The 24,919-nt window shown below is 48.4% G+C and overlaps 1 pseudogene; it reads left to right on the forward strand.

Annotated features, from left to right (window-relative positions):
• LOC101580959 overlaps nt 1–24,477 on the forward strand; it is a 65,533-nt pseudogene extending 41,056 nt beyond the window's left edge.
• Nucleotides 24,478–24,919: the final 442 nt, after the last annotated feature.

A 24,919-nucleotide genomic window follows, 5' to 3' on the forward strand; every position in this document is an offset into this window, starting at 1 on the left:
GGCCCGAGGGGATGGGAGAGGGTCCTGCCTATGCTGCGCTTGGGCTGGGACTGGTCCCACCAGCGCAGGGTAGCAGGAAGCTCTCAACACACTCACCAGACCTGGCCTAGGACTGGGTCTGGGGGTTCCCGGTCTTTTGGTCTTTTTGAGACAGGCTCTCACTATGCAGTTCAGGTTGGCCTTGAGCTCACTTTGTAGCCCAGGCTGGTCTCAAACTCACTACAATCCTCCAATCTCAGCCTCCCTATCTCTTTCTAATTTAGCAAATAATTTATTATATAACATAGCGAAATAATATTCACCTATTTGTGCATCTTTCCCTTTCTTTGGATTATTACGTGGGTTTAAAAATCATGGAGAAAATCTGAGTTATAAGAAACAAAACAAAACAAAACAAGATAAAATAATTATCAGGCAGAGGATTTAGTAGGGTATTATATATTATACTTATATATGTATGTATACATATCTTTGAATATTTCCAAGTATATTTAATTATGTAAATATTTTAAATTATGGATATTGATAATTCTTATACATACACTTAAACATCTTTTCATAAAAATTAGAAGCTGAAGAAAATTTTGAGTATCAGCCTACCCTTTTGTTTTTCTGAGAATACTGTATGTGATTAAGGTAGCTTCTTTTTGTAAATCCCCCAAGCAGTTGAGTGATTTTAACTTTTAAGCCAATTAACTAGTTTCCTTGTTTACACTACTGGAGTTTGACAATTTAAAAAAATGTAATATTTAGATGATAAATTAACGCTCAAACTGTTTGAATTTGAGAGAACAAGGAAGTAATTGAGGTTTTGCTGAATTATGTATTAGCTGGTTACAGGACAGTGGTTGGTAAAGGAGCCCTTAATCCAATTAATTCATCCCACAGACATTCATTAAATGCCACTGGACAACATTAGACTGAAAGGAATTATGAAGCTAACTTGGCACTTGCTGAATTATATGAATTTATCACTTTATGTGCAAAACTAGTGGTTACAAATCTTCAATTAATTTTGTATTTTATTGGCTTGAAATATTGAGAAAATTCCACAAAGACATTTTAAGTTCCAGCTGGCCTAGATTTAAGGCTGTTTACATGCTTTCTGCAACATCGTAGTAAACCTTTACAACCCAACACACCTTGGTGAATTACAGGCATCCAGGTGCCCCGTATTTGAGCTTCTTCTGATATAGCCATACCCCCAGGTCCATAAACACAGCAGGACAAAATGAAGCAGCAGTAACAAGAACGTCGCAAAATTGTGTGCAAATAAATCTGGCCTAGAAGTAAGTTGAAGAATTAGGATTTCCTTAGAGAAAGCATTCTCGTACAGGCTAGCCAGCAGCCTAAAGATTAATGCAAATTTCTTAAAAAAAAAAAAAAAAAAGGCTCTTTTCTTCATTCCGGGTGCTAATGGCAAACGGTCTCTGCGGGAGGAACTTGGGCTGCTACACGGAGCGCTGGGGGAGGGAGCCTCTAGCTTTGGTGACCTTGCCTGTCACTGCTTCCATGAAAAGAAACCAGCTTCTGCTTGCGCTGCGCATGAACAGTGGTGGTGAGACTTCCCTGCCTTCCCCTGTTCTTACTCGTGTTTACTTCTTTTGCAAATTGATTTCCACTGATAGAGGCTCATTCATACAGACACAGTCATCTCTGCTGCCTGCCTTGGTGCTGACATGATGGAATGATCTCAGATGACAGACCGAGTACCATTTGTCATTACTAATATTTTGATACTTGTTAGAAGAGCACAGTAGGACTGGGGAGGAGGCTCAGCGGTGTAAACGCCTGCCTGGCAGGTGTCAAGTCTTGAGCGCCATCCCCAGTACCAAAAAGAAAAGAAAAAGAAAAACACAATAGCACTCTAAATTGTAATTTTATTGATTTTGTAAGGAGGAGGCTGATTTAATATTGTTTTAGATAAAATCAACCACATAACAAATTTTATTTGTTTATTTGTTTGTTTGTTTATTGGCACCGGGATTGAAGTCAGGACCTCACACTTGCCAGGCAGGTGCGTGTGCCACTGAGCTCTCTCCGGAGCAGCACATAACAAATTTAAATAACAAAAATACTACTTTGTAGTGGTAAGAATGACCGATCTAGGGACAGCAGTCCAATGACTAACACCAATTTTTAAACCTTGTACTTTTTCCTCATTTTTGCTGATAATGGAAAGCAGTTTGCCCTGGCAGGACTATCAGGGTGTTCGCTTCTGGGTAACCTAAATCTGTGAAGTGCTTTCTGTATGGATCATGTCCTCAGAGCTCTGAGCATCGTAACTTCTCTAGAAATCTAGATTACTGAGCTAAAAAATGACAGAAGGGAGGACTAACAAAATTATTTAATTAACACATGTTCTGCATTTCTGCCTAAAGTAAGGCTTGTAAAGAAAACGGTTGGCTCCCGGGGTTGTGTTGGCGGCCCTTCCTGTCGCTGTCCAGGCCAGCTTTGGTCCACGCGCTCAGCATGGTCCCTGCGGCTAAGGTAGAAATCTTATAGGTGTCTCTGTGCTTCTGGTCTGGGTCCCTTACGTTGATATTGGAAAAAGATTTTTATTTTTGACATAAAACAGTTGTGATAACTGCCACCTCCAACGTCAGAACACCTGTCAGTGGCATGTTTTGCCTGGAGGCCAGTCATGACGTGGACGCTTCCCAGCTGACCTCGGGTGCTGCGGCCCTCTGCACACACGCGGGCAGGTGGCAGCTCCGAGGAGGGCTCAGCCCTCCCGCCCGCTGCTGCCGCAGGACCCGCCGGGTCAGCGTCTCCGAGGGCTGCTGCAGAGCGCGTGGTGCAGGTGCGGGGGCGGGCAGAGCGGAGACGACACGTTTCCGCACTGACAGGACTTGCGGCTCCACGCAGGAAGACGCCAAAGAAGCAAAGCAGCTGCTGAGCAGTTAAGGCCGGCTAGTCCTTCGGAAAGCAAAAGAAGCTTGGGTGATCCGGAGGACTCACAGGGGACATTCCTGCACAGATGGCCAAAGGCAGCGCGGAGAGCTGACACCTCAGAAGAGCCCCGAGCCTGGAGCCCCTTCCCCAGGGCTGGCACGGACCTCCGCTCCTCCGCAGTGCTCGGGCGGCGCCGCCGCGATGCCTTCCATCCATCCCTCCGTGGCTCTTCCCTCCGCGCTTCAGCGTGATCTCACGTCCACATCGCAACCGAAGCCCCCCGGAAAGGCCCTCTGCTGTGTGAATCGGCGTGTTCCGGGCTCCGGGGTCAGGACCTGCGCGCTCAGGGCGGGCGCTGCTCTGCGAGCTCTGGGGTCGGCCCCTCCCGCCCGCTTGGCTTCTTTCCCGCCCTCCCACGCTGGGTGTCGTGGTGCAGCAAGGCTCTGTCCACTAACGCCCCTCAGGCGCATGAGGCAAGGCCCACGTGGTCAGATTTCAGGCTCCCAGTGGCACAGGACGCCTGGCACTTAGATATTTTATCACTAAAATGAACGTCCCGCTTATCCACTCACGCCCCGAAAGCTGGCAGCTGTTGTTAGTCGCCTGGGCTTGCTGAGCAGCGACCGCAGTTAAGGTGGGATTCCTCTGAATCCTACTGTAGCTTGGGGTGGTGCAGCCAGCCAGCATCTGAGGGAGCAGAGAAGGGGCTTTCAGTCCTCGGAGGACTATGCTGCGTGCCTAGGTGCTCACGGGGCTGGGAGATGGGTGCTAGTGCTGACCCGCTTTTCTGGCAAAACATGAAGGTAGCAAACGATTTGTGGCAAAATGCTGACATTTCCAGGAGAATAGCTTGGCTCTGTGAAAATGTCATCTAGCCTTTGATAATGTGATTGAAACTAATCTTAGTGATGAATCTACAGTCTTTGCAGGATGCAGATGGGTTGGGCAGCAGGAAGCCAGAGGCCAGTGCCTTGTCCAGACCACAGGGCTCACCCTGAAGGCCGTGCCCCAAGGGCGGAGCTCCCTGCCTGCCAATGGGTGTTCTTTTCCCCAGGAAGGCAGTTTTTCTGATTGGTGGCATTATATTCTGCCCATTTGTAGATAAGCCACATTTCACTGTGGACGGTTCCAAGACTTGGGGCCAGGCTCCGGGTTCATTCTGAGCGCTCGGCTCACTGCCAGGTTTTAGATCTGTTCACCTGCAGTTCCAGCAGAAGGTCACTTTTCCTGCAGGTCACCTGAGCAGGTAAAGTGCCACACGGACACTTGGCGACGGTGCGCAGGCCGGCACATTGCGTGCTAAATGTGGACACGCACACAGCTCCCTGCCTCCTTTACCTCTTTGGGAATTTGGGAGTAGAAACATCCATTCTTCCTGACTGCTGTGAGGAATGAGTTATGAAAAGCTGTGACACCCTGACCTGCTGACACCCAGCAAAGCTCGGCAAAGCCATAGATCCTTAAGCTGGCTTTGAAAAGTTGTTTTACCAAACTCTGTCCTCACCGAGGCTGACAGCACGCATTCAAGTAGGCTGCAGATTAGCCTTCAAGAGACCAACGATCCGGAAGTACTTCTCCATGCTCTGAAAAGACAGAGGGGTCCGACACGGACGTCGCTTCCGCTTTCCTAATAGCTGTGTATCGTGCCCCCAACTCAGGTGAATATTAAATGGAATATATATATGAAATAAATTCTGGCTTCGCTACCTGGGGCTCTATTGAAAATCAAAGGAGGTATTACATTATACAGAAATGATTTTCTTAAAGCCAACACGATTTTATTGACCCATGTGAAAAGTTCCATACTTAGTTTGGTGGCTCAACGTGGAGAACCAAAAATAAATAATGCAATCTTTGCCTGGGAGTTCACAATAAACTTACAACAGATAGAAATATGTCATCAGTGCGAGAAGGCCCTGAGTAAACGAACACTCATTAAGCACTTGTGGAACGTCACAGCAGGGTAAAGTGGCGGTACTGGATCTCAGAGTAGGGCTGAGCGTGAGTGGGCCTCAGAGAGGGCCTGGCACAGCCAGTGCTGAAGACTAGCTTTGAACCACGCAGGGCGGCTCTGAGCGGAGGAGCTCTTCTCTTGGCACTGGTGCCTTCTGAATTGCAGGGCGCACGCCCATTTGAGGAGCCTGCGCCGTGAGACTGGAGTCATGATGCGCAGCCTGTAGAGGCGGGCAGGGTACGGAGTGGGAGGAAGCAGGAGCCCACCGATGGGGGCTGCGGGGCAGAAGCACTTGTGGGAAGTGCGACGTGCTGGGCTTCACGATGCGGTGCGTCTGTGGCCTCCACTCTGTAACATTTTCCGATTTTTGTGGTAGAAATAAGCCACTCTGGTGGACTTCCGGCTACCGCCTGATGTCACTGAACCAGAAACCGGGAGGCGGCGCCCATGCTCGGCTCTTGCCAGTGCTGGGGCTGCCCCACGGCATCGTGGCCAGGGTTTGGTCGCTCAGGTATTTTTCTCTGAATGTTTTTCTTGGCCTGTGGTTAATGAGGTGGTTGACAGGGGTGGAGAACCGAATGAGGGATTAAACTCTGATTCTAGAGAAAGACGAAGACAGGGCACTGTCCTAGTTACATTTCTCATTGCTAAGACAAAATACCCAACACCTGAAGCTAAAGGAGTGAAGGTCTATTTAGCTCACTGTTTTTAGAGGTCTCAGTCCACAATCTGCTGTGCCAAGCCTGGGTGGCATGTGGCAGAGGAACAGCCACTCATAGTGGCAGAAGACACCAAAAGCAAAGAGAGCAAGAGAGAAGCCACTTTCTGTCCATGATATTGTGTCCAATCTGCCATGATTAGGGTGGAGCCAATCCAATTGGGTGGCTGATCCAGCAATCACCCACCCATAATCCCAGTACCTCAATCCAGCATTGCACTATAAATCAATCACACATTCTAGATTCTAGATTTGACCCCTGCCCAAAGGTCTGACTACACGAGGCTTTGGCAGGACATCTAGATACAAACCATAATGGCACAGGAAGCTGAGACAGGTGAAGAAGGGGCTCATGAGGCTGAGGTCATGAGTTCAGGACATCTGAGAACTTCAGGAACTGCATGGCTTTTTTGATAGAAGTACCTTTTCAGGGCATTTTATTAGATGTCCCATAGTTCTGTGACCTCCATTCTTAACATATAAGAATTCTGGGTCAGAGGGAAGATTGAACTAACATGCAGTTCCTGTGGTGTGCAAGGAGAAGCTGTGACAGAAGGAATCGCAGAGCTGCAGGTGATTTGGACACTTGCTTCTTGGGCAGGTGCGAAGATTACACGCCGTCTTGTGAGGCAGAGCTTGGACAACAGGCACAATCAGAGGCCTGAATGACATCCGTAACCACCTTTGGCAAACAAGGTTACCATTCATGTTCTGGAATGAAAGGTAATACTCGCAGGTGCTGGAGAATTTTCATGTTATCACAGTGCTTGTGACAAATTTAATATAAACAGAAGTTTGTTGGATTTTTTAAAAGAACTGTTGCATGAAACAGATGATGTGAATAGAGACATAGAGACAAGTCACACAATTATCTTAGAGAAAGGAGGCTTGCTCTGGCCTTGCCTTCAGCCTCTAGGCATGCTTTCTGTTTGGCATCGGTGGCTAGGAACTGCTTTTGGCTCTGTCCAACTCTCTTATAGTTGGGTGAAAGAATCTAGTGACACCAGGCAAAGCTCCACACGGGCCTGGGACGTCCCCCGCGGGACGGCAGTGCAGGGTGGAAGTGTAGACAGGCGCACGCTTACTGATGGGTCCCTTCGCGGTGAAGCCGCCTGCGCCTCTGCTTCTGGCCTTGTGAGGATTTCAGCTTTGCCAGGGAGGCTGGGAGGGAGGAGCTCAGGGCAGGGGAGCACAGAAGGATCGCTGCACTCAGTAAGGCCTGAAACCTTAGGCCTAAAGCCTTGGCCTAAAACCTAGTCTCCATGAGCCTGTCATTAGCCCAATAGTAATTATTTTAAGACTTCTACTAAAATCTGTGTTGAAAGAAATTCAAAAGAAAAAGCATTAGAAAGGCTAACTAAAAGAAAAAGTTTATGATGTACGATGTGACCGAGGAAACGGTGGCATCCCAGGTTGCCCAAGTGGAGAAAAATTGGCATTAAGATTGAGGGAGAATGCAATTAGAGAGCTAGCTAGCTAAGGAGCGTAAGGAAATATTTCAATAAAAGGATGATCTGAAGAAAAAAAAATCGTAGGAGATTATTTTACATAACTTTGCATACCTCTAAAGACTATATGGCAAGAAGTTTAAGAATACAGAGAAAATGATTTCCTGCAAAAGCACGTACTACAGAAACTGAACCACAGAGACAGAGCAGTAAAATAGATGGATCGTTAACAGCAGCTCTCAGCAATAGTTGAAGTCACCGGACCTCCAAAGTCTTTTTGGCTGGAGAGATAGCTCAGTAGAATGAGCGCTTGCTTGGCAAGAGCAAGGTCCTGAGTTCAGTCCCTGGTATTGCAAAAAATAAAATATTTTTTTTTTAAAAAAGAGGCTAGACCCAAAGTGTTTTTGAAGACTTCCTGACACAGTGAATTTCAAGTACAATAAATAGAAAAAATTTTGATTGTAGATATGTACACTCTAAATTTGAAAATTATTTTCACCATAATAGAGATCCTATCCTATCATTTTTCTATGGAGTTCATCAGTTCAAATATTATCTAGCTCTTTTGTGCATCAACTAGAGGAACCTTGGTCACCAGTTCAATGATCAATCATAACATCTGTGTCCACCTAGGTGACATACTTCTTTATTCACAAAGCTAGTGAATTGTTCAGGAATTAAATACCTATTATGTGATTCTATGAGCTGAACTGTGTCTCCAAAACTCCTCTGTGAGGCCTTCTCGGTTCCCCTGAGCGTGGTTCTATGTGAAGCTGGGCTCTTGACCACGTGTAAGTGAAGCCCTCAGGTTGGGCTAGAACCCGGGGAGTGGCTCCTGACCGTCGGGGACTTGAAGGCAGGTGCATGACCACAGGTCAGCACTACAGGGGCATGGAGATGGCCTCGGCCAGCCAGGAGAGCTGATGCTGTGGAGGCCATTCCCGCGGCCATGCATTTCATGGGTGGAGCCAAAGATTCACTGCGGAAGCATTTGAACAAACTTGTTCAGCTTCTTTTTTTTTTAAATCTTTTTTCCTCTTTTTTTTTTTTTTTTTTTTTTTTTTTTTTTTTTTTTTTTTTTTTTGGCAGAACCAGGGATTGAACTCAGGCCCTTGCACTTGTCAGGGAAGCACTTATTCCACTGAGCCATCTCCCCAGCCCCTTTTTAATCTTTTAAAGGTAACAAAAATTAGTAAAAAAAAAAAGAAAAAGAAACAATGCACAATTTCATTGAAAAATAATAAGAATTCACAATGGTTATGCTGCATAATGTTGTCTTCAAATTAGTTGTTTAGATCACCAGATAGAAACATGCAAGATTGGTAAAAAAAAGAAAAAAGTTACAAAGAATTAAAAAGGAGAAGCAAAAATTTTAAGCATTAACTGCTCTTTCCAATAGACCAGCAGCAGATCATTTTTTTCTTCGTAGGTCTTAACTCTGCATGATCAGGAACTTGCGCTTAAAGTTTATTTTATGTAACTTCTGGTACCCAAGTGAGTTTGGTGATTGGTGGTGAGATAGTCGAAGTCCTGATGGCCCATTTTAAGGAAACCCAGGCACTTGACATCTCCAACATGGGAGATGACCACAGTCAGGGCAAAAGTCTTTTTTTTTGCTGCTGGAGTCCTTCCAAGTGCAGAGCTGACCAGTTCCTCTGAAACTTTAAATTTGAAAGACCAGAGTAGTGTGATGAGAGCTGGACTATCTCACCTTGGTTTTGCTTGCTCCTAAAGCAGATTTGGTTGTAATCTTATTCTCCTTAACAGCCCCCACTGGTCGTACCCCAGGGCTGCCTGCTAAGGGCAGGCTAAGGACCCCAGGGCCGCCTGCTAAGGATGAGCTAGGAGCTTGCCCCTGGGTGGATGTGCTGATAACTAACCACCCCGCACCTGAGATCCAGGCACCTTCCACAAACATGAGATTTTGGGAGACACATTAGACTAAACCATACATTTACTCAACAAGTGGTGCTTTATTTTTGTAGGAATGTGCAGAGAAATTCAATATGGAAGAAATTTAAGATCCACTGAGATCCAATCTATTATCATACTCTAAATCTGAAATAATAATTCCCATTAAATCATAGTACATAATAATTTTCAATTCTAAGTCTTTGTTTTCTGAGTCCACTTAGTGAGGGTTCTTGACCAAATTTCTATGTGTTCAGTTTGGGTGACAGAAAAAAGTATTCTCCCCTTGAAGAACTTATATTTGGTAAGAGAAGGCCCTGTCCCAGGTCATTTTCTTTGTCACTTTCATTGTTGGGACAGACTACAAGACACGCAGTTTAAGGGAGGAGAGGTTCGTCTGGGCCCACATTTCCTTGGCTGGGAGAGGTTGGCGGTGCACAGCTCAGCCTCACAGAAAGCTTGTTGTGCTGGCTTTCCTGACGGGAACTTGGCTTTCCTCATCCCTGGAGGAGCTTGGGACCTCACTGTCGCAGAGGACAGCTGGGGTACTTTTGGGGGAGCTCCGGTGCTTACCTTGAGCACTGCTTCCCAGCTCCAGTGCAGGTTCCTCAACTTGCTAGCACAGATCCTTCATCCTGCTGGCGTAGACTTTCTAGCTTCCACGGCTGACGTTTGGGCCTTCCTAGCACAGATCTGTGAAGCAGGCCTGCGTGAGACTTTGTTGGGCTCCAGGCCTGCAGCTGGACTTGTGGGAAGCGCTGTTATGGGCTCTGGGCTTTCAGCTGGACTCATGCAGGATATTGGGATCCAGGCCCTCAGCTGGATTCTTTGGTCTGTGGTGTGTGAACAGGCTTCCTGCACCCTTGTATATGATTCTTTGGATGATTCATTATCAAATAATAGTGTAAAATCTGTCCTGTATGACATTGTTTCCCTTGCAAAACCCCAAAACAGGGCTGAAATTACGTTAGCACACTTTTGAAAGTACGTAGAGCCGAGGGTGTGATAGCATATTGTGTTTCATTCCCTCATCCAATAGAAATAGAAAAGCACAACTGCAAAGAAGGGGGACATTTTACTTCAGAATGAAAAGTGTATTTCTACTTTGTCTTGTGCAGATGTCTTCAAGTGTTTAGAAGACCCAAAATGCACTTAGTCTTTCTCCGCATCAAGAGAGTGTTTCACATCATTTTATAAAATAGTAGATGAGTATTTGTGGGTTATCTTAACAATGGGACATTCCTACTGCAGAATTAATTGTTTAGTGCATGCCTACTAGCACTGAGTCCTCAGCAGGTTACTTACATGTCAGATTCTCAACTGCTTCATGTGCAAAACAGCTCGTAGGGGATTGATGAAGATTAGGGATAACAGGCACTGAGTGTTTAGTGAATTCTGGTCCATGATTTATGCTTGATAACTAGCAGTGGTGGCCCCACCACCATCAGCGTGTCACTGTTAAGAATATTAGCTTATGGTCTGAAGCACATTTAGGCTTACAAGACATTGTAAATAATGATACTAATTATAAACACCAATATTATAGTCTTACGTCACCTTCACGTCATTTCTGGTACAGGCAATGAACTGACCTATCAGCGCCGAAGTTCATGCTTACTTGAGTCCAAGGGACCTGCAGCCATATACCTCCCCACTCTCACCGGGTGCTTTGGGAATTTTTTCCTACCCTTTCATGCCAGAGAGCAAGAAAAGCCAGTGGTTCATGAGTTGGCCAATCTCATCACCTTTCCTAAATTGTGTTTACTTTTGTAAAAATGAAAGACTCTGATTCTATGATTATGAAGAATACTAAAAGACTTACTAATAATCAGAGAAACAAAAATTAAAAATTTTAATTTTAATCAACAGCTCAGTGGAAATGGTAATGGACCATTTCTCTTTGGAAGTGAGTACCTTCGCACATCTCTGTGCCTCGTCCTCTCTCATCACCTGCATGAGCATGGCAGAGGTCAAGAACACAACTGCCCACAGTCCCTGGCCTGGGACAGCATAGCCCTTCAGGACTGCCCCAAGGACACTTAGGCTGAACAGTGATGAAGGACACCAGACCGTGGCGCTGAGGTGAGGAGGCAGAGCGCAAGCCGGAGGGAGGAGGGCTCTGCTGGATGGGCCTGCCCTTGGGGGAGCCTGAGCTCACGCCAGTGAGCATTTCCTGTAACTGGGCAGGTTAGGGCAGCTTGAGCCACAGTATCACAGGCTGGGAGCCAGGCAGAGCTCCTGAGGGTTGGGTCACCAGACAGAAAGTCGAGTCTCCCTTGTATTGGACTCATTTCAGACCTGTAAGATCGTAGAACTCCGAGAGCCATACTCCATTACCCCAGAGCAGTGCAAGATGCTGTCGTTGGGCCCAGGCCTTGGAGCTGGGGTCCTGGGGGTCCTGGGTCCTGGTGGAGAAGTGGGGTGGGCTGGGATCTTGTGGGGGAGGTGAGGCCAGAACACAGGGAAAAGCGGGACTGGAGACATTCAATTAAGAGAGTGACATACTTGGGGCTACTTTTGTCTTGGAAATATCCCCTGTTGTCAGCATTTCTTTCAGAATTTTAAAAATCCAGTAATTTCTGGTGGCTGGAGTTTGGCGAGACCCCTTGCAGCTGCACCCCCAGGACTTCAGTGCCCACGCCGCTGCCCACACCTGCTCCTAGCAGACAGCACGGGCCCTGGTGTGCCTTCCCCTTGGTGAGTTTTCACCATCAGGCTTGGTGAAGACTTAGGACACTGGCCTCAAAGGTGCTGGGTTATTTTAGGGCTAGAAGAGTCTAGCGCTACTGAAAAGGCAGGGCACAGCTGCTCCCCCAGGCTAGCGCCGATCCACCTGCACCAGCTGCCACATCTAGTGACTGTGAGGCCACCGTGTTACATAAGAACCTTAAATTTATTTTCTGCATGGCAAAATTTAAGTATCAGCTGGATGATGATCCACATAGAAGTTGTTCTAGGGAATTTTCAAGAGGAAATAAAGAAACCCTGCCCTGAGCTTGGCAGACAGCTCAAGATGAAGTCAGAAAGCATGAGGCTTTTCTCAGACTCCAGCCTGTGACGCAGTGAGCATTTCCTGTGACTCAGCTCGGACCTGTCTCACTGTGGAGAGAGGTCCTGGCCATTCTAAAATAGCTTGAGGTGGGCGTTCTCTCCACTTTGATGATGCCAAAGGCAGGCCTATTTAATTACTGGAGTGCAAACATTGTCCCACAGACCCAGCCATGCTGTGCCGCCACCAAAGTAAGACAGCAAAGACCCAAGTTTTGCTGGACGTTCTCAGTGCTCAGATGGTTTTCTCAACAGTTTTCATCCATTAACTCATTTAATCCTCTGAGTAACTTTAGGGAGTTAATACTCCTCACATTCCCTTTTCCCAGAAGAGCAGACAGATGCAGGCTGTGGACTCACACAGAGGACCTGGGATCTCAGTGGGGCCTGGCCCAGCTGTCTGTGTTCTTCCAGTCCTGGCTGCCACAGCCTGTGCAGTCGGTCTTAGGGCTCCAGCCAGCGTATGTGGCCTGGAAGCCTGGCAACACACTCCTGCCCCCGGGCCTCAGACCCTCCCTGTGGTACTGGAGGCCCGGAGTTACTGAGCCTCCCACAGACGTGCATCTCCCCTCTTCGTGCTGCACAACCCCTTGATTTCTCCCTGACCAGTAATATGTGTTCAAGCCCAAGCAGTAACTCGGTCTGTGAGAAACCTTTGTAGTTGGGAGTGTTTTGGAGAACCTCACAAGGGAGAGGTCCTGTCCCCACCTTGGGCCCCCCACCCATCTGAGCTGGTGGCTGAGAGTGGGCGCAGGAGCGAGGAAAGCCACAGTGAAGAGGGACAGGGCTGGAGGTGCCTGCTGGCCGAGCGCTAACCGTGGTTGTGCAGCAGTGGGGCTGCACCTGCTGCGACGGTGGGGCGGCTGTGTAAGGGAGCTTCAGCGAGATCTGGGGCCGTCCATAGCAGTGAGCGCCATACCACAGAAGTACTCACGGGGCCATGTGGCCCTGTCCGCGAGCACTGCCTCATCCTGTTGTTGGAGTCCCGGGTCTGTGATCTGGAAGCCAGCCCCTCCACATTCTTTTCTTATTTCTCTCCTTTTCCTCCTTTATCAGAAACAGAATCATCATGAGATGGGAGATGAGGAGCTGCAGATAGCGAGTTCAGAGAATGGATGACCCAGGTGGCCCTTCTGAGGCCAGGTTCTGGGCCGGCAGGCACACAGGGCCTGTGAGGTTACTGAGCTTTTCCAGTGACCATGTGCTGGTCTGGGTGTGCACGGGGCTGCACAGCCCAGCCCTGGCTTCCTCTGGGCTCAACCCCAGCCACCCTCCCCTCACTCCCTCCCCAGGCTTCATTCTTATTGCTGGATCAGGCCTGCTGAAACACTGTTCCAAAAGGTTTCTGGGTACATTTTATTTCCTCTGCAGGAAACGCTCTTTTCTCAGATCTTGATTGGCTGGTACTTTCTCATTATATTGTTCTCATCTCCTTGGAGAAAGGTATTCTTGGCAGCCTATTTGAAATCACTCTAATTGTACTTTATCTCATTAAATTTATTTTTAATTTCTTTTATCACTCTTGTTGCAGTCGGTAATTGTCTCCAGGTTTTTGTTAATCTTTTCTCTTAATTTACTAATAGAATTAGCAACTAATATGAGGTATACACAGCACGGGTGCTTAGTAAGTGTTTGAAGTGGATGGCTGCAGTTACAGTAGCCCAGATGCCCCCTACTGCAGTCTCCTCCCAAGCACATTTTTCTAAAAAAAAAAAAAAAAAGTCTTAAGTATAGGGTCTACAGGGTCTCACTACACAGATTGGACTTGTAGTTATTCTCCTGTTTTCAGCCTCCCAAGCACTGGAATTACAGACATGCGCCACCACACCTAGTCTCAATCACTGTCTCTGCGCCCTAGGGCAGGACTGGCACAGCATGCTGGGGATTGAACCCAGGTCCCTGCATCTGCCTAAGCAAGTGCTTTAGTCTGGTGAGTTATCTGGCCAGCCCCAAGTGCTTTTAGAAGTTTGCAGCCAACACTGTCACTATTACCTCAGGTTCATTGATCTCAAGATATCAGAGCACTATTCTGTCCCCTAGACTCCTCCAAATAGCAGAGCTGTGCTCTTCTAAGTGGAGTTGTCATTTGCCTCGTTTTATTATTACAATTTTCCATCGAGGTCTTGGAGCAGTGCAATGGCCACTTGTCTAGGGGACAGAACATCTTCCATGTTCTATTCCTCAAATGCCAGCCCAACAATTCTTGGTGTCAGCGTAGGGGCAGTTCAGAATATACACACATGCCACCATCGAAGCCAGCTTTCCTCCCTACGAGAAGCGCTAGTTGCCGTGCTAGGTTGTGTCTGCTTTCCCATGCAATGTTTCCACCAAGGAGGATTATAGGGAGCGCTTCCCATCCTCCTCCTGGAGGCCCAGGAAGTTCCTATTTCTAATCTCATGGAAAAGTTATTGGAATTGTAGCAAATTAATTCCAATCTACCACTTCCGGTGCAGCCCATGACATGATGGACGCCAAGGCGTACTTGAGGCTATGGGAGCCGAGGGGTCCTGAGTCCAGGTAGGGTGGCGGCTATCCAGAACAAAGGCCTCGGCCCAGGACTGAGCGCAGTGTTTTCTAACTTGTGAAGAAGGGAGTGGCTTGGGCATGAGTGCCTGCGAGGGGCAGCAGTGCCGAGGGCCGCGAGCTGGGCTGGGTAGGAAGCCCGAAATCACCTCTGCAGCACGCAGAGAGAAGGGTCTCAGCGCGAGCAGTCTGCACGGCACAGTTGAGGGAGCAGCTAGCGCTTTGGGGTCCAGGCTTCAGCTCCGACGTGTGACCTTCCATGCCCTGGAGGTCATGACCTCTTCTCTCGAGCCTTGGTTCCAGCCGGCAGCAGGGAACGCGGCTCTCCCTCCCATCCGGCTCCCAGTTCTCTGGGAGCTACTGGACAGGCCGACGCGGCCTTGCCGCCTGGCTCCAAGGGCCACCCCTCAGCGCCTCTCTAGGCTGCTTGGCACTGCTTAGAGCCAGCTGAGGGGCTGAGGAAAAGCCCAGCCAGCTCTGTACCCAGGGACACATGGAAATCAGGCCAAAATGGAGATGACTGCTCTTCCTCCAACGAGAATCCACGGAGGATTGTTAAATGTTCCTGCACTTAGTGACCTCGTCAGGCTGCCTTTCCAGCCTAAGACATTCACTTTCTTTATGGAGTACTTACCAAGAGCTTGCTGTGCCGCACCTGGCTCTTACCTAAGCGCTAGAAATACACCAGTGACCTGACAAACAGACGGTGGGCGTGGAGTGTCTGCTGCGGCATGTCGGCACACCTGTGAGACGCTGAGTTGGAATGTCATCACCAACACTGACAGCGGGACTGCACAAGCTTACGGCGCAAGGCACCCACCGTAGCGCTTCACACAAAGCCGGTAGGAATAGGGCGGCCCCCATCGCGCAGCCACGCACACTTGGCAAGCGCGAGGTACGTACTAGCAGTGAAGTACGATTTCCCAGACGCTCTTTTCTATTAGTTTACTCATTCTGTTCATCTCAGATACAACATGCTTAGGAACACAGCGTTTCTAAACGTAAGACATTCAAATGGCATAGCTTTTGGCTAGATATTAATGTAAGTCTAGGTGACATTTTATACAATTATATTATTTTAATAATATTCAAAATCAAAATTATAATTTTAGGGTACTCAAGGAATTCCTGCAGTGTAGCCATTCTGTGTTGAGTAGACAGCTCATTATTTTGACATGTTTTCTCACAGTGACATACACTCTCCCTGAAGGCATCACCCCCAACCAAGGCAGCTGGGGACGAGGGACTAAGAGGTGCTGGGGAGAAGGTGGTGTCGAGGACAGGCCGGCCTGTGCTGCTCTCACAGCGCCCCCAGCCCTGCCGCATGGAGTCCTGGCACCAAAACAGTGATTTCTATGCATTTCACAACAAAGAGTTCCAAAATGGAAGATGGTGTCAGGGCCTGCCCTGGAGGAAGGGATGAGATCGGTCAGCAGGGCTGGCCCTGCTCCCTGTTCCCTCAGCTTTCCAAAGTCCCTCCTGAGCGAGCCAGGCCTGGGAGAGGAACACACTTGTCTTCCCTCTTGCAGCATTTGAGGACGGAACAGTAAGACAGCAGGCGCCAGGCTTCCGCACTGGACGCTGGACTTCCACCTCCAGCGCGGTGAGTCGCACACCTCCCCTTTGTGTTGACAACCCAGTCTGCGGCCCCTCAGGGTAGCACCACAGGCTAAGACAGTGAGATGGATTCTCACTGCTGAGGGGTAGAACGGCGCCCTCGCGGTTGCCTTGGGTGTGTGGCTTTGCTATCGTGTTCTTTTTTTTTTTTTTTTTTGGAACCAGAGATTGAACTCAGGCCCTTGTGCTTGCCAGGCAAGCGCTTATTCTACTGAGCTATCTCCCCGGCCCCTGCTATCGCATCTTAAGCTTAAGTCACATCCAGATTTCACCATTACTTGACAATGCCCTTTTTTGAATTAGTTTTAGCCGCAGGGAGATGCTGTCATCATAGCCATCATCCTTTTGGAGGTGAACGCTAGATTAATTTCTGATCATTCAAGCATTTGCTTTATGTAACCAAAAGAGAGAAACAGTCAACAAATTGAACTCTGTAAGATGATAATATTTTTTCTTCCCTCAAAGAAATTGAAAATAATGTTACTTACTAAGAATGAATATTTTGTTTGGTTATTTAGTCATGGTGAAAGAAAACTTTGTTTTTATTGGCTATAAATTTAGCAAATAAACTAGAAATATGCCCTCACTATTATTCATTACTGCTGACTTTTCAAGAGGTGCCACAATATTGGGCATGTTTAATTGAAGACATTATTTTAAATTGATGTCTCATGTTTAGTATACCTACTTTCTCTTGATGACAAACAATCTTAACACCCATCGGGGGTCACCAAGGACACGGGTCAGTATTCAGGATGAGCAGGAGGAGGCAAACATTCAAGGTGAAAATCATCCTGTGTGCATTTGAAACACCCCAGAGACAGGGACCGACGACCCAGCAGGCCTTGCAGCGTGAGGGCCAGGGGTGCCAGTCCTTGCCTTTCCAGGGCGGCCAGAGCGTCACCCCAGATCCCTTATATTAGTTAGTTGCTTATATTGCCAGCCTATCGTGTTCATTTTATAAAAGAAGTAATAAACATAAAAAATGTCTTCTAATTGACAAATACATTAGGCTTCTTCAGTTGTACATTTCATATGGTAAACTTAGCATCAACCCAATTTCTATGTAAAAATTTAGCTGTTAGAAAGAAAACAGTTTGAAAATTGAATTCCTAACTGCTCCCCACCAATACTTGACATCTGAGCGACAGGAAAGTGCACGAGCGGGGATCTGGGGTGACGCTCTGGCCACCCTGGAAAGGCAAGGACTGGCACCCCTGGCCCTCATGCTGCAAGGCCTGCTGGGTCGTCGGTCCCTGTCTCTGGGGTGCTGGGGAGAGGCTACGCATGCCCGGCAGAGGCTGCTGCTGCCTCATGATTTTCCATAGCCAGGAAGGTGAGATTTGTGATACGTTCCTTCCGCCGAGTCGCTTTTCTTTGTCTGCAGGGGCCTCTGCTGGCCTGCCCAAGGGGCGTCTGCGACACGAAAGACATGCCACTGTTAAGGATGTATCCTGCACGCTTCCATTTACCTAACAGGAATCCACACTAGACTTGAAGATAAATCTTACCAACCTAATTTATAGATAAAGAACTTGAGATTCCAGCAGTTAAGTAATCTGTCGTGCTTTGTGCAGGCAGACGTCAGAACGCGCGGCTGACGCATTCGGACCCCAGGCACCACGCTGTTTCGCTTGATAGTTACCTGCCTGATGAACGAGTCAGCGATTCCCGGCTTTTACCCCATAATTACACAGCCTGTTTTCTCCTCATCTATGCCCAGCAGGGCTGGCAGTGACAGGTGCGCCCGTGCCGGGTGTGAAGCGCGAGGGGACAGCGGCCTGTCGGTTTGATTTGCCAGGCTGGTTCCTGCAGACGCGGATCAGCCCGGGAGCGGCCGGGTGAGCGGCGGCCCGGCGCTGACGGCAGCCTCCCTGCCCGAGCAGATGCATGATCCTGTTCTCACGCGTGCAGCTCGATTCGGCGAAGGCAGTGTTTCGCGTGCGGGTCAGCTCAGGGCGTCCACGAGCAATGGCCGCCGGCGACAGCGCGCCGGGACTGCGTTGGTGGAAAGCGGGAAGCCGGGGCGAGGCACGCGGAGCCTTCGCTTTTCCATTCGTAACCTGGAGTGATCACGGCCGCCGCGTGGTCGGGCTAATTCCAAGACGCCAGCTTAGAGAGTGCACCGCCCTGCACGCCACGCGCGCGCGGCGTTCCTGCTGCGACCGGGCTGTCGTCGGCGCGGTCATCTCCTCTGGGGTTGGCGTGTCCGGTTCCCTTTTCCCACAGAAGACACTTTGGAGAAAAGTCTGATGACAGCCCAGCTCCAGGTTCTGAAGAGGATGAACAAAAGCCTAACTATGGCTGTCTCCGAGCGAGGAGCCCTTCTTTTCCTGATGTAGAATCCAGTTTTCTACTAACTCAGAGGAATCACGCTACCTGCTTATGATCTGGCTGCCTGAGAAACTTTAAATGGTTAAAAAAAATAAGAGATATTTATGCTGTTAGAAGCTGCATTTTACTTCTCTAAACAATTTCTTCATAAGTAATTTCAAACCGTATGTTCAAAATAGGCACACCACCAGGGAAATGTTGGTGCAGATGGAATTTTTTAGAGCTCAAAGCAATTAGGAGCTCTTGGCAAGAGGAAACTTTGAAGAAATGGAATCCAATTCTTTACCCATGGTGACTCAATGTTGGACCTTTAATAAGCTCTCTTGCTAATTGTTATTACTGTCTGGTACAGCGGACCGTGAAGAATCGAGCAAAGGCAAGTCCTTGCGTCTGGATGCGGAAGCCCTTTAAAATATTGATTAGGTCAATGTCCTAGTTTATAATTCTCTTGTCTAATAGCACAGAGAAAAAAATATCAGCTATGTCTTTAAGAGTGGCGTTAAGTATTGGAATTGATAAGTGTTTGGCATGAAAGATGTGTACCTAATCATGGAATAGTTTATTGGTTCAGAAAATTCCCTTTGAGTTTCTCAGGCATTAGTGATATCAGTTAGGTTTCTGATGATATGCCCAACTGTCATAAATGTAAATGTAGTCCTAATGAATGGAGAGGAACATTTTACCTAATTGAAAAATGAGAAGTAAGTGACTTTTATTCATATAAACCATAATACTCAGGGATTCAGGGCATCAAAATCTCAGTTCTGATCACTCAAGTAAAATCCCTAGTGAATGTTGAACTCTAGGAACTGTGTAATGAAATCCAGCAAACGTGGTAGAACACTCAATCTCTGAAGTGATTTACTCTTTCAAGAGGACTTTGAGTACCAACTATTTGCAGGATGAGACCAGTTGCTACATATGCACGTTTTAAAATATGTAGACCAGGGACACACTTTCAGAGAGCTGAACAATTATTAAGACAGACAACCAGCAAGTGAGCTACCAGAAGATTAGAAACCATAGTCTGTATTTTGAAAGAGATAAAGGGAGAGTGGTGTAGACCAGTGACAGAGCGTGGAGAGAGGCAGCATCTTCAGAGGACATGGCGTCTGCATGGGGGCCTGTGGCTGTCTAGAGCGAGACTTGGGACAGCGTTCAGCACTCAGGAGGACAGTGTAAGTGTGCCCAGCAGCATGAGTGCTTGGCTGGGCACCATGGCCTGTCTAGGGAAGACAGGGAAACGTGGGGCTTTGTGTTGGGACGGGGCTTGCTGTGCAGCTCAGGTTGGCTATGAGCTGACCATGCGCACTAACTGGGCTGGCCTCTAACTCCTGTGAGCTTCCTGCTTCAGTCTCCCGTGTCCTGGATTGTGGTGTGCCCGACACACCTGGCATAAGGTGGACTTAAATGACCCTGAACAGATACACTGGAGCCATGTGCTGTACAAAGCCTAGTAGGACAGTCACATTTTGAGTAATAGAAAGGGTCCTTCAATTTCTAGGAAGGTGTAGTCCTGTAATACAAAAATTATATACAGACTTATTTCTTACAGATAGCAGATAACTGCTAAATTATGGCAGATCAGAGGCCATCTGTGGAAGGAAGACAGGCTGGAGGCAAGGGAGTGTGGTGGTGAAGAACTACGCAGAAGAGGAGAGCGAAAAATTGGTGTGTACTGTGAGCCTGGGATTTGGAGAAAAGAAGGGATGCATGGAGTTGAATATTGAACTTATCTTTACTGTGAAAACTGTTCTTGGGGCCAGGGAGACAGCTCGGTAGAATAAGCCCTTGCCTGGAAGTGTAGAGTCCTGAGTTCAATCCCCAGTACCATAAAGAAAAACAAAAACAAACAAACAAACAAACAAAAAAAACCCTACTCTTTCTAGAGATTATAAAACTGGGTTTCTAATGGGGTTACAATTCTTCAACAAATTTAATTGTCATTTGAATAGACTTTCTTTCTTTCTTTTTTGTGGAACCAGGGATTGAACTCAGGCCCTTGCGCTTGCCAAGGAAGTGCTTATTCTATTGAGCCATCTTCCTGGCCCCTTAATTGTCATTTGATATGTGCTTTGAATTACATAATTTACTTTAATCAGCCTGATAGTACAACAGAAATTGTAAATGAAAAATCAGGGCCAGTGGGAACCTCTCTTCTAGAGTCAGAAGGGTACTTCAGTAGGGAGATTGTATGTCATTTTTAATTTAAAATACCCTGTACTGATCACACGAACCTGTGGGACAGATTGTCCACATGTAGGGTGCACAGCGTTGCACTTCCCATCAGCCTTCCATGAAGAAAGTGCCGATTAGCGACCTATTTAACAACTGTTTGGACCTATGGGCATGCTGAACTGTTCAGATGTATGACTGTCTTTTTTGGATATGGCTCAGTACATTTTGTTCATAGAGCTTCAGTGTCCCTTTTTTATGGTACATCTTGTCATACAGCACTGTCACTGATGGTACTGTACAGTATTGTACATTATGGCTCCACACGTAGGAGTTATGCAAATAAAGCGAAGTGGTCAAGCTGGAGTTGCCCCCGGACCTTTCTTTGTCCTGAATATTGTAATGTGCATGCAGTATACAGTTCCTTGTTAATGACCAACTCATCTAACAATCTCATCACAGGTGTGGGGACAGTTGTTAAAGGAAGAGCAAGTACAGGCCTGAGAGACTGCAATGAAGCAGTTCATCGAGCTGACCCCTCAGAGGCAGTGGGATTAGGAGAAGAGAGGGCAAGTTTAAACTTTCCTCTGCATAGTTATGGTTTTACAACAATGAATCCACATGCTGTGTGTGCAATTATATAAAGCAAATAAATAAATACATGAGTGCTCACTGTCCCGCAGGCATGCCATGCCGCCAAGGCTGTCTGAGATTCAACCTGAGGCTCTGTGGCTCCAGAGCCTTGCAGAGGAGGGGCAGCTGTGGATCTGTTGGCCTCCAAGCCCAGCCCAAGGCCCAGCTTCTTGTTTCTGGCCTGGGTCTGCACTCAGAGGTGGGCAGGAGTCTCTGCGAGGCACCGCTGCTCACCTGCCTGGGGTTGCCAGGCGGCCCCTCCTGCCCTCCCCTGAGTGGTAGTTTTCAGATGCTCCGCATACCTCTTGTGACAGCTGGAGTGCTGTTTCCATGGCTACTCTTACTCAAGGGTCCTTCTGGCACCTGTCTGAACTGAATGGCGCAGTTTTCAGATCCTAGGCAGAACAGGTGTGTTTGCCACAAGGTGCCGACTTGCCTGCAGACCCGGCACGCTCTGTGCTCAGTGTCTGAGTCTTGTGTCAGAGTTACTGTCTCCTTCGCGAGGCTTTTGCCCAACATGTCCGTCCCTGGGTCAGCAAATCCCTGTGGAGGTACAGAAGCAGAGGCCACTAGGAGGGGCAGGAGCATGACTCAGCCAGCCCGAGGGGATCAGCTGAGAGGACCTGAACCACACTCCTGCCTCCTGCTCCTGCCCCTGGAACTTGCCCTCTGCATGTTACACACACACACACACACACACACACACACACACACCATCTGAAACACCTAGAAGGACAAAATGAGCAATGAGGGTCTTTGAGATGGCTTTCTGGGCCTCACTGTGGATGTGAACCTGAAGCCCTTTCCTCTCCACATCTGTAATTCCCTGTGTCTTTCTGCATGTGCCAAGGCAAGGACTTGAGAGAACTGGCAGTCTCCTAATTTAGTGAGAGCTCCCTGGGGCACTGGGGTGTTGGTGGACTCTATCAGAAGGAAGACTGAAGGGCATTTAAAGGGTGACAGCCATAGTTATCTGCACAAGTAGATCGAAGGAAACATGAGCAATTTCCTGAAGAGATGAGAAGATTGCAAAAGGGATGGATGTCTCTAGCCAAGTGAGATATAACAGATGAGGATTTAATGGCACACAATATAATTATCTTACTGGAATGACACTGGCTACTTTAACACTAAGTCCTGAAATGCCAGTGGCCAACACAACTGAACTCTTTCATTTCTTGTACCAGTTCAATGTAGGGGGCTTTTCTTCAGATGATTTAAGGACTCAGGCCGCTTCCGCCTTGTAGCTTGCTTTCTTTACTGATGAGCAGACCCAGGAAGGGAAGGGTACCTGCTACCTGGAGGCCCAGTGACACCTGATTTGGTCACATGGCCGCCCTCACTGCAAAGGCCAGGGTGTGTGGATGTGGCCCCGCAGCCATTTCTAGCAATGTTCACTTGTGACAGACAGAGGGAGCTTGCATTCTGGTGGATAGCAAGCTGCTTTTCCATGTATGATGATGATAATAATAAATCAGATTCATGTTGTATTGGTGTTATAACAAGTGACTACAAAATTAATGGCTTGAAACAGCACATGTTTATTGCCTTACAGTTCTGAAAGCTAGAAATCCAGGATGAGTCCTGCCAGGCAAAATCAAAATGCAGGCAGGCCTGGGTTCTTTTTGTGGTGCAAGGATAGGAGCCGTGTTCTCGCATTTCTGAGCATCTAGTGGCCACTGGCCCTTCTTGGTTGGTGGCATAGCTTCCTTTATGACCCCTTCTGGGGACATCTCTTTCCTCCCTCCTCCTTCCACCAGTAAGAACCCTGTGCTCGCACTGGCTTTGTGCAGATAACCCGGGGTAAGCCTCCCACCCACAGGTCACGGCATTAGCAACTTAACTCCACTTATACACCTTAGCCTCCCTTGCCTCATAACCAATGATGTTAGTCAGCTTCTCATTGCTGGGGGCAAATAGCCAAGAAAATCAGCTCAAAAGAGAGGAGGCCCACTTTGGCTCATGGTCTCAGAGGTGCAGTCCATGGCAAGCCAGTTCAGGGCAAGAACGTCATAGTGGAAGAATGTGGAGAGAAAGCTGCTCATCACGCTAGACAGGAAGGAGAGAGAGGAACAGAGAGGGAGGTGGGAAGTGGGAAGGGTGGGGGTGGGGGTGAGACAGGACTCCTTTCAAAGCCCCTGTGATCCCTGATGCCTTGCTGGGCCCACTTCCTAAGCCCACTCAGCAAGGACCTTCAGGTGAGTGAATCCACTTGACACAGACACAGCTCCCTCCACAGGGCCCTTCCTTCAAGTGCACTTACCTGGAAACTAATTCTTTGGTGGATTAATCCACCCAACAAAGTTAGAGGCCCTGGATCCATTCAGTCGCTCAAATCCTGTTGGATGGCAACAAGCCTTAGCAGCATGAGGCTTCCAGTGACACCTGGGGTCTCAACCATGGCCGCTATGTACTCAGAGGTTCTGGCGGTCAGGCAGAACACGCTATCCTATAGTAACCCAAAGACTAGTCATATGACATTAAATAGCTTCTGGGTACAAGAAGCATTGCTAGAATAACTTTTTCAATATTTACAATGACCCAATAGAGTAGGCAGTTCTATCGTCATGGGGCTGCAGTGGTAACAGCAGTCAGGCCCAGCCCTGTGGGACTATGAAACATCTGCTTTGCCCTAGAACGTCTACCTTTTCTCGATCAAATTTCTAATCTCTTAATTTTCTGCATTAATGCTTGACTCATGCCTATTTGACAAGAGAGATTACACAGCTTGCCTTCTAAAATATATTTAAAATTTCAAATGGGTGAAAAGCAAGCAAGGGTAATATTTTATGGAAGGTGAGAATCTCGCTCCAGATCAAACTTCGGTGTCGCGGCCCCGCTGTGGTCCCTCTGGCTCCCAGGGGAGTATTGGGCAGCTGGCAGGCAGGCCAAGGCCGTGCCTTGGAGCGGAACGTCAGGCTGTTTAGGAAACTGAGCTCCAGGGCCCGGCGAACACTCGGTCTGAGCTGGAGATGGTTCTGCCTCTGCTTCCTCAGGGACAAGCAAAGCGCTAGAATGGGAGGTAGAATGCGGAGCGAGGTGGGGCCTTAAGGGTCAGGTCCGCTGTCTTTTCACAGACAAGGAAGCCCACGCACAGAGCAAAGAGGACAGCCCGGGCCTGCGCTCGGGGTCGGCGCTGAGCGTCCGCGCCGGCCCAGCGCAGCCCAGCCCGAGCCTTGCCTTCACAGCCATGGCACCTCCTGGTCTGTGCCACCCGTGAAGCATCATGTGCTCGTGCATTGGCAGAGGTTGGGAGAACGCAAGCACGTGCTCTGGGTCGCAGCCCAGTGGCTGGCGCGGGCTTTCCCTGCACGCCTTTGCTCCTGCGGCTCCCTTCCTGGGCTGGGCTCCACCGCCGCAATGCGCACGGTAACACCGCGGTTTCCATCAAACCCAACCTCGGCTCTGGGGGAGGGTTACAGAGACAGGCAGGGCGCGGTCTCGGGCGCCGTCCGGCCCTTTATGTTACTCTCGGGAGAGCAGCTTTTAAAGCACACGCTCTGTGTCAATAAGAGGGAGACCGGGGTGGTGAGAGGAGGGACCTAGGAGAATGGGAGGCGGAGCTGCCGGCCGGCCGTTGGTGGTGCTGGTCAGGCAGCCCGCCCGCGCAGATGCGCGGAAGCAAGGAAGAAAGCGAGCCAGGAGCTGCGGGCCGCACCCCT

This window comes from Octodon degus, unplaced genomic scaffold (genome assembly GCF_000260255.1).
Source record: "Octodon degus isolate 3935 unplaced genomic scaffold, OctDeg1.0 scaffold00148, whole genome shotgun sequence".
Classification (NCBI taxonomy): Eukaryota; Metazoa; Chordata; class Mammalia; order Rodentia; family Octodontidae; genus Octodon; species Octodon degus.